The sequence below is a fragment of the Cyprinus carpio genome, chromosome A5, assembly GCF_018340385.1.
Source record: "Cyprinus carpio isolate SPL01 chromosome A5, ASM1834038v1, whole genome shotgun sequence".
Lineage (NCBI taxonomy): Eukaryota > Metazoa > Chordata > Actinopteri > Cypriniformes > Cyprinidae > Cyprinus > Cyprinus carpio.
In genome coordinates, this window is record NC_056576.1 from 6,815,008 (window position 1) to 6,840,787 (window position 25,780).

The window sequence follows — 25,780 nt, forward strand, 5'->3', positions numbered from 1 at the left end:
TCATCACCTTCTCAATGCACACAAAGCCATTTGATTTTCAGCTGTGCTCATTTTGATCAGCTCAGCATGAAAAGAGCTTTCCTCGAGCATTTCAGTCCTTGGTAGTGCAACTGAAGCAAACAATCAACTACAGGTGGCAAGGTGCTGTCAAAAGATCTCTGGCATAAAATTGTGGACAGGCACAAGCAGAAGATGGATAAAAATAAAAAAATTAAAAAAACCTTCAAAGGCTTTATCATTGCCCTGAAGCACAGTGAAGTCTATTATTAAGAAATGGAAGGTATTTGGTACAACACAGACCCTCCCTGGATCAGGATGTCACTCCAAACTGGATGAAAGAGCCAGGAGGAATCTAGTCAGGAGGTCTGAAGCAGCTGCAGGAATTTATGACAGAGATTGATCATTGTGTGCATGTGACAAAATTATCATAAATTCTCCACAAATGTGGCTTGTATGGAAAAAAGGCCTCATGCAGTCAGACTGAGCTTTGCAAAAACAAACTATCAATACCAAAAAACACCATCAAAATTGAAATTGAATTATCTGGCCTTATCACCAAGTGATATGTGTGGAAATTCAGTACAGATCACAATCCAAATAACAGCATTCCTCCAGAAAAGCATGGAGGTGGTAATATCCTGTTTTGGGTTTTTTCTCTGCAGCAGGGACTGGAGCACTTGTCAGGATAGAAGGAAAAATGGATGGGGCAAAATATTTCTTGAGGAAAATCTGCTGCTCTCTGCTAGAAAGTTGTCAATGGAAAGAAGGGATACCTTCCAACATGACCCAAATCACACAGCAAAACTGACCACACTTGAAGGAGAAAAAGTTGAATGTTCTTGCATGGCCTCGTCAGAGTCCAGACGTAAAGCCCACTGAAAATCTGTGGAATGACATGAAGACTGCAGTCCACAAATGGTCCTCATCAAATTGAACTGAACTTGTTCTGCAAAGAAGAGTGGGCAAATATTGCAAAGTTAGTAGAGACCGAGACAAATCCCTTCAGACACAAGGCTACAATTAAACTAAAAGGTGGTTCGACAAAATACTAACACAAAGGGGTGATCCTTTTTCCAACTCTGTGATTGTTTTAATGTTGGTGTTTTATCTTTCACTTGCAAATACACCTGGATAAAACAAAAATGGTCCGTCTTCATTTCAAGCTGCAAAGCAACAAAATGTGATATGCAATATGTTCTGTATAAATTACATAAAAATTCTATAACCTTTTTTACATTATTTTCACAACAATTAATCACATTTTCCCCCAAAATATTTAAAACAGTAAATACAATAAAAACACACAATTCAGTTACAGATTTTATTCACAATTAATGCAGATATCCAGGTAAACCCAAAGGATTAACATACATTTTTTCCCGCAGCTGTAATGAATCTCTCTCTGTTAATGGTCTCATATATGAATTTTGATTATCTGTCATTACGATGTCTTCAGGCTGTCTCTAAAGCAGCGGAGTTACTGCTAAATCCTGATGCTCCGGCCATCCCGTCTCCTGGACAGGCATTCGGATATGAAGAGGATGCTCAAGGTGTCCTGCACCGACACAAACCCCAACCAGAGACCCGTACCGGTCAGACAGATTACGAGCAGAGTGTGTAAATGGATGTGCACTCAGTGAAAAAGATACACGTCTAATGGAGTTCTTTGAGAGTGTGTGAGGTCAGATGTATCCATTAACAGAAGGGCGTCTAATGCCCCTCTGCTCTGCATCATTAGTGCTGGGCCTATTTCCATTACTAATGATCGCTGCATTGTTTTAAAAAGTCACAAAGCACAGCACTCATCCATTTTACTGTCAGGACCGAAAACCCTAGGTAATTATTCTTTACGTTATATTTCAATATTCACTTACAATAATGCAGCAGATGCTGGACTCAGCTTTAATCAAATCATCTTTCATTTGCCATTGAGCTGCCAACTTCCTCTAGAGGGGGAAGAACTCTTTATCAAAGTGCAATGCCATCCATCATGGTGCATCTCTGTTTCTCTCTCCCATCTCAGGTTTTGCTTGTTGATTACACATATTCCACCCATTTTAAAGACCTTTTGGTAAATTAAAATGGTCATATTTTTTTTTACCCTTTTGTAGCACTTTATTTTGTTTCACTGGACCACTTAGCTCTGCTCCAAAACCTACTGAGCCACAGTGTACATGAAACATGCAGCTCAGCGAGCTTCTTCAAGGTTAATTAACCATTTTCATCAAGGTTTCATTATGAATGCACACTAAAAGTTGTGTCAGTGTCTATGACATTGAAAATTTAGCCTGTACAGTTCACAATTTATCATAATGATTAACCATCTATTATGGCTTATACTCAATATTGTATAATATAAAGAAACATGTATATCTATATCTATCTATCTATATATATTTTGTCTTTTTAAAATAATGTAATTTCTAAAATGTTACATAAACATCAGGTTATGAAATATACTATAAAAAATTATTTTTTAGTTATGAAATCTGGCAAAATATAAAAGTAAAAAAAATGTATAAAGATTTAAAAAGTAGTGTTAAATTGGTAAAATAATTATATGAATAATTTTATATTAATATTGATAATGTGTTAATATTATATTTTTTGAGGTGGTGTCAACTTCATTAAAATAACAAGATTTTATACATTTCAAATATTAATTTAGCAGACATGCTGAAGTTTTCCTTTTAATGTACTGAGAGTTTGATCATCTAATCATTTTTTTTAATCATTTTTTTTTTTTTTGCAGTTTTGCAGTTTTGTTTCAATACAGCAAATGGATTTAGTTGACTTTGAATGTTAAAGTATGCGTTTCCCTTTAAAACATAAGTCTGTATTATTATGTCTGATGAAAGTGTTGATAAGTGAGTATTGAGCTGAGGAACAAACATTCAAGGTGAAAGGATTGAAATTACACAAATATACATTGAAAAAAATCTTTGTTTTTGCCATTTTGCAGGAGCTGTTGTCCTCTCAGAAGTATCAAGGTGTGCGTTTCGGGAAGATGTCAGGACGGAGAGAGCAGGTAAAGGACCTGGACCAGGACAGTATGATCTACAAGAGTGAGTTTGATTGATTCATATGTTCTCAGCTGCAACACAACAGCATTTGCATTGTCTTGCAAAATTTATTCTGAAGCATCTGGACTTGGTTTGCCATGTGCAGATGCTTCAGAATAAATTTTACAGACGGCACACCCACAGACCAACCGCAGTCTGTTCACTGACCATCTGATGAACACTGCACTCAAAAGCACTTCTTTATCTATTAAAATCTAATCTGATTGACTAACCTTTCCTCAAATTATGCAAGTAAGTCACACTTACAAGCTACTGGGTTGATATGATAAGTGTTTGAGGAAGACCAGTCATGGGATTTTTGCCATTTTAATTACATAGAATTATTGAAAAATAGATAATTTGTTTGAGGCAATAGAGCACTGCAGTGTGTTTTTGTAGGCCAACCCGGAAATTACCATCACCCTGGTTCCCTCGACAAAACCCAGTAGGATTTTTCTATTGGCTTTTGGATTATTGCAGAAAATAAACTCTGTGTCAAACAAAAGTTTATGATCCTTACAGTACATGTTTTCTTCATTGTGATAATCTTCCCAAATGAACCAACTTCCCAAGTCATCCCTGCAGCACTGTATGGAGTGTTTGATTAAATGGCTGATTTTGTGTATCCCTGTGTGTTGTTGTGTGTGTGTCCTCTATGAGAATGTGAATCTCAGGCAAGGGCAGAAAGGCTGTTCAGAGCTGGACATCCCTCGATACCATGAGCTGGTGGCTCTACAGGAGGAGAAGAAGGTTTGAACCTCATATCATTTGTATTTGGTCTCTGTTAAATATGTGTAGCTTTCAGAGGAAATAGTTTTGGACATTTGGTGTTTTTCTGTTCACAAAGACCTTTATATTGTTAATAATATTTCATGATGAATAACTTATTGGACTGAAGAAACTTAGGTTTATTTGATTATGCATGCTTTTTTTCATAGTTAAATCTTAATATAAAATATGATCATCAGGCTTTTGAGGAATGTGTATTATTGTCTCCCAATCTTCATTGTGTTGGATTGCATTATATGTCTTAAAATTACAGAGCTTTGATCATAAAACTAAGCATTTATATAACATCTTACTAAGGCATATTATTGGGAGATATAGAGTGACAACTGATAAGCATTTTATGTAAGTAGTCTATACTATACTGTTATAAAGATCTCATTGATTTACATTACAAACTTATTACCAGAATTTAATTTTACCATTTGGCCATATAATAATTACTATATTCTATATGAGCCATAAAAGCCTGATGTATATAATATGATACTCAAAAAACACATATGCAAACTTTTCAAAGGTTCAATAAACTGTTCCATTTCAAAGAATTGATTTTTCGGAGTATTTATTCTTTTTGCAAGCTTGCATGTAGACGTTCTGTCTTGTCTGTAGAGGGCACTATTGCAACAAGACAAAACATGCATTTCTGCATGGATGCTTTCATGTATGGGTACAAATAACTTGTGTTTTCATCATGTGTGCATTTTACATATGTATGTGTGTATGTGTATTTTTATGGTGTTCTAGGACCAGGTCAATACTACATAAAGAGTCAGTTTGAGACGCCCAGTAACCCACATGCTCCTGGGTCGAGTCCACCCTTCCTGTCTCAAACTCAGGCAACACACTCCTTTATTTCTGGACATTCATACCTGCTAATAACAACTACCCTGGAAAAAAACACTCCTGAAGTCACATGAAATCAAATTAGACCTTATTTACTTGTTTAATACACGTTTCTGATCTTATTGTACACAACTCATCAGTACATCACAACTGTACTTCATAATCTTTTAGGAAAATATAATGACAAAAGTAAAATGTGTTGTGAATGTGAATGCCTCTTCATGTCACTTTCATCTGATCTCAGTATTGTGTTGTTTTCTGTAGCGCTTCAGTCCGGTGAAGGATGAGACGCCCCCTGTAGGTGCGTACAATGACCCGCGCTGTGCTCCATAGAGATCCTGAAGAAAGGCAGAGGGGTGAAGAAGAACCCTTTCAGCTTGACAGCTGTGCTTCTTGCCAGAAAACAGACCGAAAGCTACGCCAGGTTTGTACGTGTGTTTGTGAATTTGTTCTGCTTTCTGAATGCAAAATGATGTCTTTTTATCTGTGAAATGCAGTCAGAGGTCAGATTTGGACTGTGCTTGCCAGAAGGACAAAACATGAGGTTAGCAAAGTTGGCACTAGATTTCATACTACACAAATGCTTTGCAACAGCAGCCAATCAGATTTCAAGCCATTTTCAAAACAACCAATCAAGACACTCAAGATGGATTCTAAATTGCATTCTGTCTAGTATGCAAAATTACAATTAGTGCATCACAAATCATAGTACATTGAAAATAGTATGCCAAAAGTGCTTGGTGTACTAGTGTACAAGGTGGTCTCAAGATGTTATTTTATGAAAACATTTTTTGTTCCCTTCCATTGAACTGCTTTCTTCTTAATCTGATAATTTCATTACATTCAAAGTGGTCAAAGGGCAATGAACTACTACACTGTAAAAAGTAACCTGCAATTGTTTTACTTTAAAAAAAAATCGATTTTTACCTGATTTAACCCATAAAAGTGTTTTATGTTCAGCAAAGGCACATTAAATTGATCAAAAGGGACAGTAAAGACATTTATAATGTAACAAAATAAATCCTGTTCTTTTGAAATTATAGTCATCAAAGAATCCTAAAAATAAATTTTCCAAAGTTTCCAAAAATATATTAAGCAGCACATCTGTTTTCAACATTGACTGTTTTAAATAGTAAAATTATTTCACAATATTACAACATTTACTACATTATTTTTTTTTATATCAGATAAATGCAGCCTTGGTGAGCAATAGAGACTTCCTTAAAAAACATAACCTTTGAACAACTATCAATATCAAACAGCACTAGTTAGTAGAACTCCAGTAATAACTAATCGTCTTACTCATGCATGTCTTTGCTAGGTCCCGGTGCCTACAATGTGTTTGAGTATGGCCTGGCTTATGAGAGTTTGAAGAAAGCCTGTCTGGAGAGCACAAGGAAGGGCGCCTTCGGCTCTATTGCACCATGCCGGCTTTTCCTCCCCAGCAAAAAGGAAATGAGCCGCCCGGGGCCGACTCAGTACAAGGTGAGCAGTTCTTCAACCCAGAAAGTGTGCACTCATTGTCTATTGTCTATTGTGCGCTAATCTGCCAGCACCCTTGGGAGCTTATTCAGACTTTTCAGAGAGTTTCATCCAATGAAATGAAGAAATCTTCCATAAATCCTCTTGAACTGAATATTTCTCAGCATTCACTAAATGTCAGGCTACAATCTAGAGCATGTCCTTTCAGAATTTACCATATGTTTAGCCAAAGTACCACAGTTGCTGCACTTAATGGCAAACGCCACTATTAATTACTGTTGCTCATGCTTGTGAGGTTTTTAAATAAAGTATCAATCATTCATGCTACAGATGTGAATGCAGCCTTGAATTGCTTGTTGGCTTGTTGAGGAGAGGTGTGCTTGTACTTTTCTAAGCAGTCAGATTTAATGGTGTTGTATGTCATTTTTTTGACTATGCTAAAGCATAAAAATACCATAATATGTTTTCAGATATTTAGAAAACACACTGCTACAGTGTTCTACTTTGAAATGTGTGTTCCGTGTTGGAATGTCTGTTTTTATTTTGGTCCGTGTGATTCCGCCCACTGCCAATTTAACCAATAGTATTTCAACAACCCAGGTTGCCAGTTGGTGGAAAACACAGCATATTGCAGCCATGGAAGCCAGCAAACAGACTGGGTCAGAATTGGGTTCTACCCAACCTAAAAAGCCCTGGCATCCATATAGAAAGCTCTATGACCAAAGGAATATTAAAATGTGGATACATCATCTCATCAACTTACAGTGTAAGGCTCGTCGCCTTTCATTGTTAATTGCACTTGTTCCTATTGCGTGTCCTCAATCTGGCAACCCACATGAGCATTGAGTCTGAGGATGAATAGTAGAAGAAACAACTCTCTCCAGTATTTTTAATTTGAACAGCAGTACCCATTTCAACCACTAGCTGTAAATATTACTGTACATACTACAGTACACCTTTAAGATTTCTGCCTGGTGGATGATAAAGTGCAACCACCCTGAACATCCTAGCAACACCATAGCAACTGCCTAAAACACTAACAACCGCATAGCAATCTCCAAAAACATCTTAGCAACACCATGGAAACCTAAAACTCCCTAACAACAGCAACTGTCCAAAAGACCTTAGCAACTATAACCATCTTAGAAACCATATCTTTGTTGCATCAAAGCTTCAAGTTTTGTAAGAGCGAGCCATGCATTCTGTTTATCATTATTTACAGGCCTCCAAAATACTCTCCAGCCTTTGTTGAAGAGTTCACAGAACTGTTATCAATGATTTCCTCAGAGTCTGACTTTTGCTATTGCAGGGGATTTTTAATATTCTCATAGATAATGCAGAAATCAAAACTTCAAAAGAAATTATAACTATTTTTAACACTTTTGACCTGTTTCAGCATGTGCATGAACCCACACGCAATCGTGGACACACTCTAGATTTAATCAACAGTAGAGGTCTAAACATTTCATCCATTGTTATTAAGGATGTAGCACTATCTGATCAGTTCTGTATTGTCTTTGATATATTGATCTCTGTTACCACTGAATCTAGATCTGTCTCTGTCAGAAAGAGATGCATTAACTAGTTATCAAACAAACGCATCAAATAGCCATCAGCTTTGCCTCGCTCGTGTGTTACATTTGACGGCTGCAGTCAGAGATAAAATTAAAAGAAAAACACTGTAGTTAAAATATTTAATATTCACAGATGAAACTTTAGTAGCCTACTTAAGTTATATCTTTATATACTGTATATCTTTTATATATCTAGCCTACTTATAAGTTATATCTTTAATACCAAGCATTTCTGCAAACTCTGTTGATCTTCTACTTGATTCCTTTAACTCAAAAGTTAGGAATGTTACTGATGATATGGCTCCTGTAAAAGTCAGTAAGAAGACTGGCAGACAAAAATCACCTTGGAGAAAATCAACAGCTGTTCAGAGTATGAAAAGACTATGCAGAAAAGCTGAGCAGATGTGGCGGAAGACGAAACTTAGAATTCACTATAGCATCTATAAAGACAGCCTTCATGCTTTCAATTTGAAACTAGCCACAGCTAGACAGACCATCTTCTCAAAGCTTATAAACAATGTCACACTGCACAAGGAGTCAAGAAAGCCAGGAACAAGGAGACGAGGAATTCACGAAACAAGCGTCTTTAATAATCCAAATGGGGACCATAGAGCACATGGAAGACGTTCAAGAACCGCCAAACAAACTGAAAGAACAAGGGCTTATAAACACAGGATAATTGGGGAAACACAGGTGCATGGAATAAGTAATTAACAGGAACATGGAACACATGTGGAGGGAAAGCACCAGATAATGATTCTGGAGCGTGACAGTAACAACACTCACACACTTTTTGCTACTGTTGAGAGACTAAAAAACCCCCCAAGTCAGATTCCCAGTGAAATGCTCTCTGACAGCAAATGCAATGAGTTTGCTTCCTTCTTTTCTGAGAAGATCAATAAGATCAGAAAGATGATTACCACATCCTCAAGTCATGCAGAGGTCAGACAGATTCGACTGCAATTTCAAAAAGAAGTTACCATGTCTGTTTTTGAAGCAATTGATAGCAAAGTTTTGGAAGTAATAGTACAGCACCTTAAATCGTCAACCTGTTACCTTGACACACTTCCCACATCTTTTTTTCCAAATTGTGTTTAACTGTTTAGAAGCAGATCTCATAGAAGTGGTGAATGCCTCACTTCTTTCTGGAATGCTTTCAAAATCCCTGAAAACTGCAATTGTTAAGCCCCTTCTGAAAAAGAGCAATCTTGATAGCACCATATTGAGCAACTGTAGACCAATATAAAATCTTCCTTTTATAGGCAAGATTATTGAAAAGGTAGTTTTTAATCAGCTGAACAACTACTTAAACTCAAATGGATACCTGGACATCTTTCAATCTGGTTTCCGACTGCATCACAGCACAGATACAGCGCTCATTAAGATAATAAATGATATTTGCTTAAATTCTGATTCTGGCAAAATATCAGTGCTAGTACTACTAGATCTTAGTGCTGCGTTTGACACTGTAGATCATAACATACTTCTAGAGAGACTAGAAAAACTGGGTTGGCCTTTCTGGGATGGTAGTCAAATGGTTTTGTTTCCAGTCAAGATTGGAGAAGAAACTTGTTCATGCCTTTATCACAAGCCTTTATCATCAGGGTGGACTATTGTAATGGTCTCCTCACTGGCCTTCCCAAGAAGACCATTAGACAGCTGACGCTCATCCAGAACGCTGCTGCCAGAATTCTGACAAGAACCAGAAAATCTGAACATATCACACCAGTCCTCAGGACTTTACACTGGCCTCCGGTTATATTTAGGATTGATTTATATTTAGGATCGAAGTCACTCAATGGCATAGGACCTAAATACATTGCAGATATGCTCACTCAATATAAAACAAACAGACCACTCAGATCAATAGGATCGAGTCAGTTAGAAATACCAAGGGTTCACACAAAACAAGGGGAGTCCACTTTTAGCTATTATGCTGCCTGCAGGTGGAATCAGCTTCCAGAAGAGATCAGATGAGCTAAAACATTAGCCACATTTAAATGCAGTCTCAAAACTCATCTGTTTAGCTGTGCATTTATTGAATGAGTGCTACATCCAAACTGACTGCACTATATTTTATGTATAATCATTTTCTATTTTTAACTGTTTTAAATTAATTTTAAATCGATTTGTGAGGTGACATACATGGTATGGTGACCCATACTCGAAATTCATGCTCTGCATCTAACCCATCCAAAGTGCACACACACAGCAGTGAACACACACACACCGTGAACACACACCCGGAGCAGTGGGCAGCCATTTATGCTGTGGCGCCCGGGGAGCAGTTGAGGGTTCGGTGCCTTGCTCAAGTGCAACTCAATCGTGGTATTGAGGGTGGAGAGAGCGCTGTACATTCACTCCCCCCACCTACAATTCCTGCCGGCCCAAGACTCGAACTCGCAACATTTGGATTACGAGTCCAACTCTCTACCATTAGGCCATGACTTCCTCAAATTTCTAAATCATTTAAAAAGTTTTTAAGTTCCCTGTTTTATTGTTGTGATTTTTTTTGTGACAAAACAAGCTTTGGAAGAGTGATCACAGCTTAGCAACGTCATAGCAACTGTCTAAAACATAATAACAACTACATAGAAATCACTAAGAAAATCTTAGCAATGCCATAGCAGCCACCCAAGACTTACTAACAACTGCATAGTAACTTATTAGGACACCTTAACAATGCCATAACAACCACCTAAATCACTCTAGCATTTACATAAAACCTTGAAACTACACAGAACACCCTTGCAATGCTATAGCAACCACCCAAAACACCCTAAAAACCACATATAGCAGCCACCCACAACATCTTAACAACGACATAGCAACTACCTAAAACTCCTTAACAACAGCATAGCATCCACCCAGAACACACCTAGAAAAAACACCCAAATGACCCTAACAACTGCATAGCAACCACCTACCAATGCTATAGCAACCACGTAAAACACCCTAACAACCAGTCAACAACCACCCAGAACATAGCCAAACTGAAACACCCCCTAAAACTCCTTAACAACAACTGCATAGCAACCACAAGCGTAAGCTCCACTTTTTCTTCAGATCTAGTAATGGTTCCACTGTAGTAACTGTAACTATAGTAACTGTGGTCTTTTGGCAAACACCGTGGTTACCATGGTAGATTTTTGAAAGAACAGCAGATTCAGAATGATAACAGTTTGTGTTGTGGCTGGTGAATCCCTCGCTACCTTTGAAGTATTTCACAGTGAACTCGGGACATTGGGACTTTATGGGCTTTATGGGCTGTTTTGCTTGGAAATGTCCATCATTTTCAGTGTAAGTGTCCAGCTGGCCTGATTCCTGAACCAAAACCAACCCCAGTGGATGTCTTTTATGGACTCTCCTCTGCTTTTGTTCCCCGTTCAATGGTCTCTGCCTGCATAGATAAGAACAATGAATGTGTCCTACTGGCTCTGTAGAGACTTTTTTACTCACACTTTTGATCAATTTAATGAATCCTTGAATAAAAGTAATTTCTTTCAAACAAATCTCTTGCTAACCCCAACCTTTTGAACAGAAGTGCACATGAAGATGACCTACTGCATTTGGCAAAATGTCCATTATGCAAGCAGAGCACACTGTGGGGGATAATATATCCCACAATGCAATGCACTTGATTAGATCTTCCATTGCAAGTGTGACAAATGCAAGTGAGTTGAGTGTAATGCATTACTAAGTAATTAATTACTGCAATATATATAATGAATTTTCCCTTGACAAAGTAAAATATTACTCTTAATTTTTCTGTAATTTAATTACAGTTACCGCTGATGTAATTGCATTTAATACTGTATCCATGACTATAGAACAATTTAATATAAAACAATAGTGGATTTATCATCAAAATTTAGTGTCTAATGTTTAAAAATGTATGTTTTTTAAATATTAACTTCTCCCTTAAAATACCTTGGTCAGTTCAAGAATAATTTATGCAATTTTATATTATATTTGAATGAATTAAAAGAGCAGTCTCAGGTCTATCCTTGTATTGATCAACTTGTCGAGGTTAATATGGGATTTAGAAAGTAATTATTAAGTAATGCAATACATTTAGAGTGAGTTATTAGTACAGTAATCTAATTACACTGTTGAAGATGTAATTAGTAACTAGTAATTAATTACAATTTTAGAGTAGCCTACCCAACACTGTATAAGATGAGGCTGTAAAAAGTTTGAACATAGGACTACACAGGCAATATAACCACTTCAGTTTCATTGCAATTTAGTGAAGTTTCTTAAAAGTAGTATATATATTTTACAGAAAGCTAGTATTTCTGAGTCTGAGATGAGGACCTGCTGCATTCTATCTCTATCATCACGATAGTGGAGATTATGGTTTTCCATTATAAGCTGAACCAGAGATGAGTTTATTCTGTCAACAGAGACCACACAGACACCTCAGAGCTGCACCAGTCCATAGTAACAAGAAATATTTGGCCCAGAAGTGAAAGGTCATAATTTATTCAACTCTGTGTTGTTTCGAATGGATTTAATTCATTTTCTTCTGTGGAACAAAAAAGGGATGTTTTGGAGAATTTCAAGCATGCTTTTTTCATACAGTGAAAGTAGACAGAGACCAGCAGCTGTCATGTAAGTATTATATGAAAACATACATATTCTAATTATAAGAACAGGCCCAAATTTAAGTGTTATTTGTATCTCATTAAATCTCATTATGAATCAGTCATTATGTAAGGAATAATTGATGACTGGCTGTTAATGCACACCCGAGGCGGTGTAGTTGCTAAACTGTTTTACTGATAAAATCAATCAGAGTAAAACTAAACACGTTTCTGTGTGCAAATATGTTTCTGTGTTTGTGAGTGTGTGTCCGTACTTGATGTGTGTTCATGTTTGTATGGGAGAGAGAGCAGGAGAAAGAGAGTATGTGCTTTCCATCAAAGACTTAAGATATACAAAGATGTTGCACTCCTATTATTTAACAATGGAAGAAAGTATAACACGCAATATAACAGAATAGTCCTGCCTTCTCAAGTCATCTCGTCACTGCAGCCGCCGTTTGAAGCTCCGGTTACTATAGCAACACTCAGCATTCTGAGATGCGCATTGGCTGCTCTAGCCTGAAAAATAAGCCTTTTAAAACGCTATTTAAGCTTAAGAAACAACGTTTATGGGCCAGTTGTTGTCAAATTTCATTGGTGATTTCAAATTTTAAATTTAATTGTAAGCTTGGTGAACAGTTTTGGAGAATTTTATGTTTTCCCATTCATGCCGCCGAGTGAAATCTTAACCCTAAAAATGGCAAAACCATAAAGAGGCATCAGAAAATTGATTAATTGCTATTTGCTTATTGGGACTCAAATAATACAATTTCATATATATATAATTTTTTTTTTCAAAACTTGACTCTTATTTTTGATTTTTCACTAAAATTCCCTGAAAAAGGAACACCTGTTTATCAATGCTTGTTATAACATGGGTGTAATTCCTGAATGCTTTGGAATACAGAACTAAGGTTGGTCTTTTTTTTTAAAGAAAGCACATAGCAGATTATTGCTGAAGTGAAAGCATTTAAAAAAAAGAAAGTATATAAAAGTTTATGTTTACAGTAACGGTAATGTAGTATTCTAATTTTTATATTTTATAAAATATGTTGCAATCTAAAATTGCTATAAAATCAAGGCTATATGTCTAACCAAGTTATGTTCCAAATTTGAAGTTGATATCACAAAAATTGTGGTTCCTGTGAGATTTTGTTTGGGCACTATACCAAAAAATAACTACTGGGTGATGCCCAAACTCTATAAAAAATTTTTATGAAGTTTTATTTCACAAATTAATCATTTTCTGTCACAATATCACTTATATTACAAAATAGTTACCAAATATGAAACCTTTGAGTGCCAGACCATTCCAACGATATGTGTTTTGTCAGAACCAAGTATTCTAAAGAAGTTTGTAGTAATGGCTTGTAGTAATCTTGAATATTTTCTGTCTTTTGTGTTTGCTGCAGGTGGAGAAAACAACTGAAGCGTTATATAAGAAACAGGGTACAGCTGCTTTTAAATCTGCCACTGACAGACTTGTGGGTTCACTGTTTGCCAAAGTAAGACACACAAAACACTCTGAATTCATCTTTAGACTCTCATAGGGAAGAAAAATCACATATGAGATCTCATTAATAGCTCAGTTGTTTCTCCTAGACATGAAATGGAGAGCAAATTGATATTTTACTAAGTCTCCTGTTTCTCAGATGTTTCTTCTGGGAATCAAACCCTAGTAATTTCAATATGCACATGTGTCTCCTCCAACATGTCAGAAGATCTCAATAGTGTCTCACAATGTACTCAGATTTGCCAAAATACTAAAATATGTGATCAAAACCAAAAGAGCTGAGGTTTTTCATAAAATTCTTCACAGAACATAATTTTGCTTTACATTCATTTTTAGCTCTGTACTAACTGTATGTCAACTGTTGACTCAATTTATGTCTGTTTTTAGCAGAAATATCTGAGGAAAAAAGTTGTTATGTTTAAATAAAACATAGGCCTAACTGAGAATCTGAGCTATAAATTAACAAAATCTCAGCAATACAAATTTTCCCAGTAAAAAGTCACACTGAACAAAAAGTTCAGATTTTTGTGTGTGTTTGTGTGTGTTTGTGTATGTGTTTGCATATGTTTAAATTCAATGGGAAAGCCCTGATAGTTTGGCTTTATGGAGAGTTTAGATTAAATCCCATCCATATCTAAAATCAGTAATTATACAACATAAGATATGAGAACGCAAAAGTAACCTAGAGAGTGTTTGACTCAGATGCTCTGATGCAGATTCTGCAAATATTTCATTATGAACACAGCGCCTCGCCTCACGTCTGCTCCTCGCTTTTATTAGACACATGTTTGCTCCCTCACAAATAACACCACATACACACCGACGTCTACAGCAGTCTCATCAAATCACACCCAGATCACATTCACCCCAAAATCAAAAGAAAGGAAAATAAGACATTTTATGTTGCATAAAGAAAATGAAGCTTAATTTTAGCATCATGATGATGTTCTGCAGTGTCACATTTTTTATGACAGTTAAACAAATACAAAATTCCCATAAAGCCTTTTAAAGTTTTATTTTATTTTATTTTATTTTATTTTATTTTTTTATTTTTTGTAATTCTTGTCTTTGACTAAAAATATTTGCAACATGGTGATGGATTATTATTGATTATGGATTACTATTATTATTATTATTACATCCTAACTGTACACTTTTACCTTCTCTCTTGATTTTTATTGTACTGACATGTAAAGCACTTTGAGCTGCATTTTATGAAGGGTGCAATAATAAAAATAATAATCTTAATAATAATAATTACTTTGTTTTACTGTTCTATATTTGATTACTTTTGTTTTTGTTTTTTGTTGACATCACAAACTTTGAACTTAATTTTATGAATGAAAGGTGCTATACAAATAAAATAAAGGTGGTATACTAATACTAAATACAAATAAAATAATGTACAAAATAAAAAAACTATTATTACTATTATTTTGAATAGTTAATTGAAATATATATATATATATATATATATATATATATATATATACTGTAATATCAAAATGTATATTAACTGCATATCTAATATATAAATATTGTAGAATTTACATAGAATTTACATTTTTTAGAATGTAGAATCTTTTTTGCATCACACAAAGGGGAATTTAGTTTAATTAGTTTTAATTAGTTTCACAACTATTTTGTTTGTTGATTGTTGTTTTCTGATATGATTACAACCGTGCCAATATAAATGTATTTATAAAAATAGCTAGTTATTATTACAATATGCAATAGTTGCATATGTCTAAATAACTAGAATATTTCTAGTGACAGTTTAATTTCTATGTACAGCATCTGTAGCAATTTGACTCTCATTTGTTTTGTAAAAACAAGCAAAAATCTTGTTTGCAGTAATGCATTTACAGCACGCACACACACACACACACACACACACACACACACACACACACACACACACACACACACACACACACTCACACACACACACACACACACACACACACACACACACACACACACACACACACACAGCCTCCTGGCTCATATATACCTGCTGTAAATCCATTGTGCAGATGATGTTTATGATGCTGTGGTTAGATATTAGATTTCTCTTGGCAGGATACACCTCTGCCAGGCTCATATAACATGAGCGAATCGTTTGAGAAGATACACAGCCTCCATCACTACAGCGAGCCGCGGAGCAAGAAAGCACACAAGAGACCCCGCCCCCAGAAACCCCGCCTTCCTCCACTATGACCCTGAAACCCCAGGTGACCAAAGCTTCGACAGTTATTTAAGGAACATACGCTGACTTAATCTTTATGGCATTTGTGGCCTGCTGTTAAACATGAAATCTTCCTTCAGAAGTCTATGGGGTTAAACATTCAAGAGCTTTAAAAAGCAGAAATGTGAAGGTTGTGAATATTTTTTTAACATTTCTTTAAAAGTTGTCTAATTGGGACTGGGAACTTCTGCTCATGCTTTATTGATGTAATCGTGGAGTTTGCCCCATTTAAATAGCATTTTTAGAGAGTTATGTACAAGTGTTCCATCTAAACTAGCTGTTGTTTGTTTGTGGTTTTCAGGCCCGGTGTTCTGTCGATTTGTCCTACCCTGTCAGATTTTCCTACCTCCCATTAAAACAGTAGGTAGTACAATTCGACAACGAAAAATGCTGCCAATAAAATTATGGTTCATTAACATCTACACATACCATAACCCTAAACCTACCCTTACAGTAATGCAAATACAGTAATTATGTGTTATATTCGCGGTTGAAGCAAGATTTACAGGAAACCAGCAATAAATATTTTTTTCTCAGTATAGTCCAGATGTTAAATCCAACCCAAAAATTACACAAACAAAAAAAAAACATATATACATCATAAAAATAATGGTACAACACAAACAAATAAAATATATCACAGTTAGATATCCAATAGTTTATTATGGATATTGATTGAACTCCTAAAACCAAAGACAGTGAAATAAAACATGCATCATATTTTTTTATTTACATATGCTAATTAGATGATTATTTTACTTATATTTCACTGCTTGTTGTATGTCATATAACTTGTACATGACAAATAAAATTTGAATCTAGAATCTTGAACTCATTTAATGGCATGTGAGCCTGCTCAGTGCGTGACGGATAACAAGAGATCTGGCTCTAAGACTCTAAGATAAGTTTTGATTTAGCTTTATTGGTAGGACACATTTGTATTTCTCTTACTTTTTGTGGCAAAATCATTTGTAGCTATATATATATATATATATATATATATATATATATATATATATATATATATATATATATATATATATATATACAGAAAATAAAAAAAATAAACTTTAAAAAAAAAAAAAATAAAAAAATAAAAAAAGCTTTAAAATATTAATAAAAACCATTGTAGTATATCAGTGATCCTGTTTGGGAGAATTTAATGAGAAATTTCTATGTGGGCACATTGTTGAATGAGGTTATTTGGGCAAAATTATCTTTTTTTCTTTTCTCCATTTGATCTCATTGCTGTATATTAAACTAAATAGAACTCACTTGTGATTTCCCCCCTTTATTTCCTATTGATGTGTCCAATAATAAGTAAGGAAGTTTGTAAAGTAAAATAGCACAACATAAATAATATAATTAACATGAAATAACTGTGTAGAGTAAATTAAGAACGTAGCAGTCTATGACTTGAACAAAAATAAAAAACGAAAAAGTAACATTAGTAATTTAAAAATCTCTAAATTATTATATCTTTATGTCTTAATTATATCAATAATCTCTGTAGATCTAGTTTGGTCATTCAGTTTTATAAATACAATAATATAATATTAGTAACATAAAAAAAAAAAAAATCAGTAATCTCTGTAGATCTAGTTCGGTCGTTCAGTTTTAAAAATACAATAATATAATATTAGTAAAATAAAATTTACGTTTTCCTTCCTAATTCTAATTTGTTTTTCAGGTCACACACTTCCAAAAAGACCTCGGCTAAGCCTCTCCTATTAAACACATGCTTCCTAGGAGTTCCTGTCACACACACACACACACACACACACACACACACACCTCTTTATGGGTGATATATTTCCCCAGTGCTCACGGAGAATAAATCAGGATTCTTTAATGGGTTTGATGTTTCAGGGTTTTTGTGCGTCATAAATTCTCAGCCCTGCCCACAATAACACAGTGCTAATGTAGAGAGATCTCAACGTACACACACACACAACATCTTGATATCGTTATACACACCCTTTTAATCTAATTAAGCATTTACACACTCTCATTATTCAGCAGAGAGAGGGAGGTCGATGGAGGAAGAGCGAGAGACGAACGAACGAAAGAAAAAGAAGTTTTAGCTCTTTATTGAACTGACTTGTTTTACATTTGCAGGCTAATTGAATCAGATAAATCACTGTGGCGGCTCTTGCTCCTCGCGTATTTTACTCACGTTAAATTCAATGATGAAAAAAAAAATGAGAAATCAAAACTGAACCCATTTACTTTCTTAATGCACGATCCTGGACTTATTGTGAATGACTGGTCAATGCATGCTCCAAAAAACAAAATGCCAGGTGTATTTCATCAAAAACTTTTAGGTTAACATCACCTAGGCTATGCGGCTTTTAGATAGTGCTAATCAATACAGTGCAACAGACGGGTTCTGGAAGTAAAAATCCCATACATTTTCTCCATATGGGAATTGATTTTTTTTAATGATAACAAACGCAGGCATACTGTGAGTTACAAGGTTGTTAATCGATGGTATATGCTTTCATTAAAGCCATCAGCATGCATTATTTCGATTTATTTTTTTAAATAATTGTGGCCAACAGTGGAATTCCTGGTGAAAAACTGACTATACACCAATCGCCAACAATCATACAACAGAAACAAGCAAATCACAGCAAAGTAATTCTTTAGCATACCACTCCCACAAAGCAGTAACAGTCTCCCTACACTCTCAAACTACTTTATATATATATATATATATATATATATATATCTATATATATATATATATATATATATATATTATATATATATATATGATATTGTGACGACGTGTCCCGAGCTCTCATCAGCGTCGCCCTGGAAAACCGAGCAGTCACACCTGCTCCTGCTCGTCACGGGCTGAGCGGCCACACCTGTGGATCATCAAGAACTGCATACTTAAGCATAGCAAACGAACACAGAGGTGAGCGATGTCTCCAGCAGAGCCAGCTAATCCTACTGATCTGTCTTGCTTGCAGAGAGCAGTGTGTGACCACCAGCCCCACCATACACGGGAGAGCACAACGGACCCACCCTGCCACCGCACACCAGAGCACAGAGGAAGCTGAGCACCACACACCGGACCACCTCTTCTCACCACCTTATTTATCAATAAAATCCACCCTTCGGGGAACTCACCTGTACCTACTCGTCGTGTCCTTCTTCACCCCGCCACACTATATATATATATATATATATATATATATGTATATATATATATATATATATATATATATATATTTATATATAGCAATAAACATAAAATACTTTTAGTATGTATTAACATCTTTTTATCATCAGTTTTATATACAGTAGGCTATATACACATCTGCCTTATATTGTTTTTATTTGATTGTCAATTGCAATGCTTCATTGAATTCTTTCCATTATTGTAGTTCTTTCTATTAGTTTAGCGGTTAAGTACATGTCTCATTCCTTTGTCTTTTCTGTCCAATTTTCAAATACTTTTTTGCTTCCAATCAAAGTCAACCAAAGGTCCCCGCATAACATTTAAATGCTATGCATTAAGCTTTTAGAAATTAAATGCTATGAATTAATATTTTCTGATTAATCCACTATTTGGTAAAGGGAATTTTCAACTGAGATTTGGAGCTAAATTACAGTAGGGTGAAAATGACTTTCAGAAAGATGGTAGCATTATAATTTTATTTTTACCCGGAGATTGGTAGGTCCGTAAATCTATTTTTTCCAAAGTTTGAATGCCTCTTACTCAAGAAATATCGAAGAGATCTTAACATCCTTTTAGATTCTGGTTCTTAATAAATGTTTCTTTTGGTATCTCCATTTTTAAAGTGCTATAGACCTATGGTTATGTCAGATATATTGGGATCTCAATGTGGCTCTGTGTTTAAATAGTTGAAGTTGATCAGTTTTCAATACCTGAAAACCAAATGTGCCCCAATAAACAAAAAAAACTTATTTAGTAAAAATAACTCATTAAATAAACAATGGCATTAAATATTGCATGCACTGCAAAAAAATCTTCCCCCATATTTTTGTTTTCCAATGCAAATATCAAAACATCCTTAAATCATTGTACTTATACTTGAGATGAAAATGTAAATATGAAAAAATATAATTTGAACTCTGAATTAAGATTTCTTCGCATAACATTTATCAGAAAAAAGACTTATGTTATCAGAAAAAAGTTTTATGTTATCTTGCTTCTTATGTAAATGTGTATGATTTAAGAATCTTGCACTGAAAAACAAGACAAAATGACTAACTTTTTGCAGCGTGATCAGAAGGTACAGTAAAAGTTATTTCCATATTCTAATGGTTGGAGGCAGATGTCTTTAATGCCTTTTTTTTATAAAATTAATTAAAAAGTAATGGACATAGATTAGAAGTTGTATTTTACAACTAATGTGCTAAATGATACAAAACATTTACATTTTGAGAACATGAATGCATGTTCTCTTCAGTTTATTCCTTAAATGTTTTGAAAAGTCTTATATTTACTGTCATAAAAACCTGCATAAACCCTGTAATTAGGAAAGCATGGGCATTTAACTGGTGCAACACATTTATTTCATTTTTAGATTTCAGAAAGGTACATCTACAAAGCACTGGAAGGCATAAATGATCAAAGCTGGTTGGTTTGGTTCATAAAAAGCTCTATGGGAAAATGAATGGGAAAAATACCTCAGGAACCAATGCCACTGAAAAAGTGGGTGAGCACTGTTGCACTGTTTTTTTTTTTCTTGTTTTTTTTAGTGTTTTTGTAGGTGATGCAGTCCTTTGGTAATTGCTAACACACTAATTTGAATGCAGTTTGACGGTAATCTTATAATAGCATATAATTAAGAGAGATCTCACAGGCATTCTGATATGAAACACCCACTTTTGTGACCCCATCTTAACTAGCTCTCTTACAGTAACCCCTGGACTCTTACAGTTAACCATGGCAACCTAAAAATAGTTGGTTTTGTTCAATGTGCGACTGGACTTTTATTGCAGTGAACTCAATTCGAGCTCTCTGTAAGCATATTTTAATGATTATGAGTGGGCGAACGTTTGATAGTTTGTTCTCTGTGGACTTATAGAAACAGAGCTGAAGACTTTTAAAAGTAAACACCATATTGCAAGATGTGTTAATTGGGGAGTTAACTGTCGTTAAGATGTCTTAATTAGTCATTAAGCCAAGCTGTTCCTCCTGCTGAGGTCTGGTTGGCCCTGTGCCCACGACTCTCCAACCACATCTTCTGCTTCTCCATTATTGTCGTAATGTTGAAGAACTTCAGTCGCTCTCAAACACACCCAGAGGAGCATCTGATGACTCAAATGTTGTTCTTTCATAATAAGTCTAAAAATTTGAATTGTATTGTTGATAGTAAACACAAATAATGTACAGTGGGTACAGAAAGTATTCAGACCCCCTTAAATTTTTCACTCTTTGTTATATTGCAGCCATTTGCTAAAATCATTTAAGTTCATTTTTTGCCTCATTAATGTACACATAGCACCCCATATTGACAGAAAACACTTAAAAAAGAAAAACTGAAATATCACATGGTCCTAAGTATTCAGACCCTTTGCTGTGACACTCATATATTTAACTCATGTGCTGTCCATTTCTTCTGATCATCCTTGAGATGGTTCTATAACTTCATTTGAGTCCACCTGTGTTTGATTATACTGATTGGACTTGATTAGGAAAGCCACACACCTGTCTATATAAGACCTTACAGCTCACAGTGCATGTCAGAGCAAATGAGAATCATGAGGTCAAAGGAACTGCCTGAAGAGCTCAGAGACAGAATTGTGGCAAGGCACAGATCTGGCCAAGCTTACAAAAAAAATTCTGCTGCACTTAAGGTTCCTAAGAGCACAGTGGTCTCCATAATCCTTAAATGAAAGACGTTTGGGACGACCAGAACCCTTCCTAGAGCTGGCCGTCCAGCCAAACTGAGCTATCAGGGGAGAAGAGCCTTGGTGAGAGAGGTAAAGAAGAACCCAAAGATCACTGTAGCTGAGCTCCAGAGATGCAGTCGGGAGATGGGAGAAAGTTGTAGAAAGTCAACCATCACTGCAGCCCTCCACCAGTTGGGGCTTTATGGCAGAGTGGCCCGACTGAAGCCTCTCCTCAGTGCAAGACACATAAAAGCCCGCATGGAGTTTGCTAAAAAACAGAGAAATAAGATTCTCTGGTCTGATGAGACCAAGATAGAACTTTTTGCCTTAATTCTAAGCGATATGTGTGGAGAAAACCAGGCACTGCTCATCACCCGTGTCCAATACAGTCCCAACAGTGAAGCATGGTGGTGGCAGCATCATGCTGTGAGGGAGTTTTTTCAGCTGCAGGGACAGGACGACTGGTTGCAATCGAGGGAAAGATGAATGCGGCCAAGTACAGGGATATCCTGAACGAAAACCTTCTCCAGAGTGCTCAGGACCTCAGACTGGGCCGAAGGTTCACCTTCCAACAAGACAATGACCCGAAGCACACAGCTAAAATAACGAAGGAGTGGCTTCATAACAACTCTGTGACTGTTCTTGAATGGCCCGCCAGAGCCCTGACTTAAACCCAATTGAGCATCTCTGGATAGACCTGACAATGGCTGTCCACCCAACGTTTACCATCCAACCTGACAGAACTGGAGAGGATCTGCAAGGAGGAATGGCAGAGGATCCCCAAATCCAGGTGTGAAAAACTTGTTGCATCTTTCCCAAAAAGAATCATGGCTGTATTAGATCAAAAGGGTGCTTCTACTAAATACTGAGCAAAGGGTCTGAATACTTAGGACCATGTGATATTTCAGTTTTTCTTTTTTAATAAATATGCAAAAATGTCAACAATTCTGTGTTTTTCTGTAAATATGGGGTGCAGTGTGTACATTAATGAGGAAAAAAAATGAACTTCCAATGATTTTAGCAAATGGCTGCAATATAACAAAGAGTGAAAAATTTAAGGGGGTCTGAATACTTTCCGTACCCACTGTATATAATTATTATATATATTATATTATTATTTCATTTAATTGTTGTAAAGTGGTGTTTTATAGTGAATATTTTAAAATGTGTTAACAACACTGGTGAAAAGATGAGATTAAGCAAGATAAAAAAGGGTGGAAAAAAGATGTATTTATATGTATGTATTTAAATTTTGAATTAGCTATCATTTTTTGTTTGATTTTGGTAAGTGTGGTTTTTTTTTTTTTATTTTTTTGTATTTTTTTTTTTTTGTATTTTAACATTTTATTTTAGCTTTATTTTTATTACAGTTTTTACTTTAGTTTTGCCAGGACAAAGTTAACATTTTTTCATCTAATATTTATATTTTATTTTCAATTCAATTTTAGTTTCAATTTACAATACAAAATGAGACAATTGTTGACACAGTAAAGTATAGAGCTGTGAAATGTAAATGTAATTATTCCTGTGATCAAAGCTGAATTTTCAGCATCATTAGTCCATCATTAGTGCCACATGATCCTTCAGAAATCATTCTAATATACTGATTTGCTGCTCAAGAAACATTTCTTAATGCTATTATCAAAACAGTTTTTGCTTCTTCATATTTTTGTGAAAACTGTGACACATTTTTTCAGGATTCTTTGACAAATTGAAAGTTCAAGAACCATTTATTCAATTAGAAATCATTTGTAACCTTATAAATGTCTTTACTGTCATGTTTGATCAATTTAACGCAACCTTTTTGATTTATTACTTTAAAAAAATCATACTGACCCCAAACCTTTGAACAATATCTATCTTCACCTATGCTCCACAGAAGTGTTAAGTTATGTGTTTTATACATAATATACATTTTTGTTTGTTCAGACCTTTAAAGTGGAAGCCAAATGATTCATAATTATTCATTCATGGTTGCTAGGCATGTTGCATGCGATTATCATTAGCCTGATTGCATACAAAACCATCAAACACACACATCCACGTGATTTGGAAGAATCATTTAAGACTGTCGCACACACCAAATATTAATACTTAAGTGATAGTTTTACCCAAAAATAAAAATTCTGTCATTATGTACTCATCCTCCACTTGTTACAAAACCAGTATGAGTTTCTTTCTTCAGCTGAACACAAAAGAAGATACTTTGAAGAGTGTTTGTAACCACACATTTTCCGTTAGCCATTGACTTCCATAGTATTTTTTTTTTTCCATACTATGGAAGTCAATGGCTACTGTCAACTTTTTGGTTACAAAAGCATTCCAAAATATCTTCTTTTATGTTCATCAGCTGAAAGAAACTCATACAGGTTTGTAACGACATGTGGGAGAGTAAATGACCATTTTCATTTAGGTGAAGTGTCCTTTTAAGTTTTAGCTTTTTTTTCAGATCACTTACTCAGTGAGCAATAATACTAGCAAGCAGCAAATAAACACACACTCAGAGAGTCATAAGCGAGCACCTCTGTCATATCGTGAGCGGAGGGAGGGCCGTGGGGTGTGTTATCAGCCCCTCACACTCCCTCCTACTCCAGCAGGGGGTATAATGATCCTCACGCACATATAATCATGAGACTCCAGTAAGCATGCTTAAATACAGCCTCTGCTATCATCACAGAGAGCAGGTAGCAGAGCAGGGGGGGGGGGGCAGGAGAGAGAGACCTGTAGGGTCAGCGGTCCTGTGAGTAGACTTTTATCGACGCGCTTATCGTTTCTGTGAGAGAACGGCCCCAATCTGGAGTTTAATTGAGTTGAATGTTGTTATCGGATATTGCTCTCTCTATTTCTCTCTCTCTTTCTCAGACTGAGACTCATATTTACATTCTTTCTCTCTCTTTCTCCAGGCAGGAGCTGCTTTTCTATTCCCAAATTGCCTTTATTTATTAGTTTTATTCAATGGCAGAAAATGTCATTTTGTAGGCTCAAACTAAAACATTTTTAAAAACACACATTGTGTGTAAATCTTTGGAAATCATTCTGCTATTTAGTATGAAAGCCCATTTCTGCCATTGAATGAAAAAAAAGTTTTTTCACAATTTGTGTACTTTGTTTCTCACAATTCAAGATATAAACTTGCAATTTGAGGAAAGAAAAAGTCAGAATTGAGAGATATAAACTTTTTTTTTTTTTTTTTTTTTTGTGGAATAAAAAAACAATGTAATTGCAAATTTTATTTCACTGTTTGGACTTTCCTTTTCAGAATGCATGAAGTTTACATTTCTTGGTGCAATTTGAGTTTGTATCTCAGAACTGAGAATTATGAGAATAAATTCTGAATTGTGGAGATATATAGTCAGGAACTGCAAGAAAAACAGGTCAGAATTATGAGATAGAAGTTGCAATAAACTTTTTTTTTTTTTTTATTACGTGGCAGTAATTTCTGTAATTCTGCATGCTCAAATTTTTGGTAAAAGCAAAGTGCTGCAGTGATGATGCAGTTTTTTGTAGTACAACGCTTCGATAAGATTTTTCTTTTTGCTTTTGGTCATTGCAGAAAATAAGCTCTGTGACCAAACTGCCATTGGACTTCAATTGTTAGAATGGCGAGTGTATATTTTGAAATTCTGAGTTTGTATCTCGTATTGAGAATTATGCGACTAAAGTCTGACATGTGAGATATTATCCAAGCCCAGACATGCAAGAAAAACAGGTCAGAATTATGAAATAAAAAAGTTTGCAATTAGTTTTGTTATTATTAGGTTATTCCGTGGCAGTAATTTCTGTATTATGCATGCTCAAATTGTTGGTAA

The 25,780-nt window shown here is 35.3% G+C and overlaps 1 pseudogene; it reads left to right on the forward strand.

Annotated features, from left to right (window-relative positions):
* Nucleotides 1-3,007: 3,007 nt before the first annotated feature.
* Nucleotides 3,008-16,069, forward strand: LOC122145132 (annotated as a pseudogene).
* Nucleotides 16,070-25,780: the final 9,711 nt, after the last annotated feature.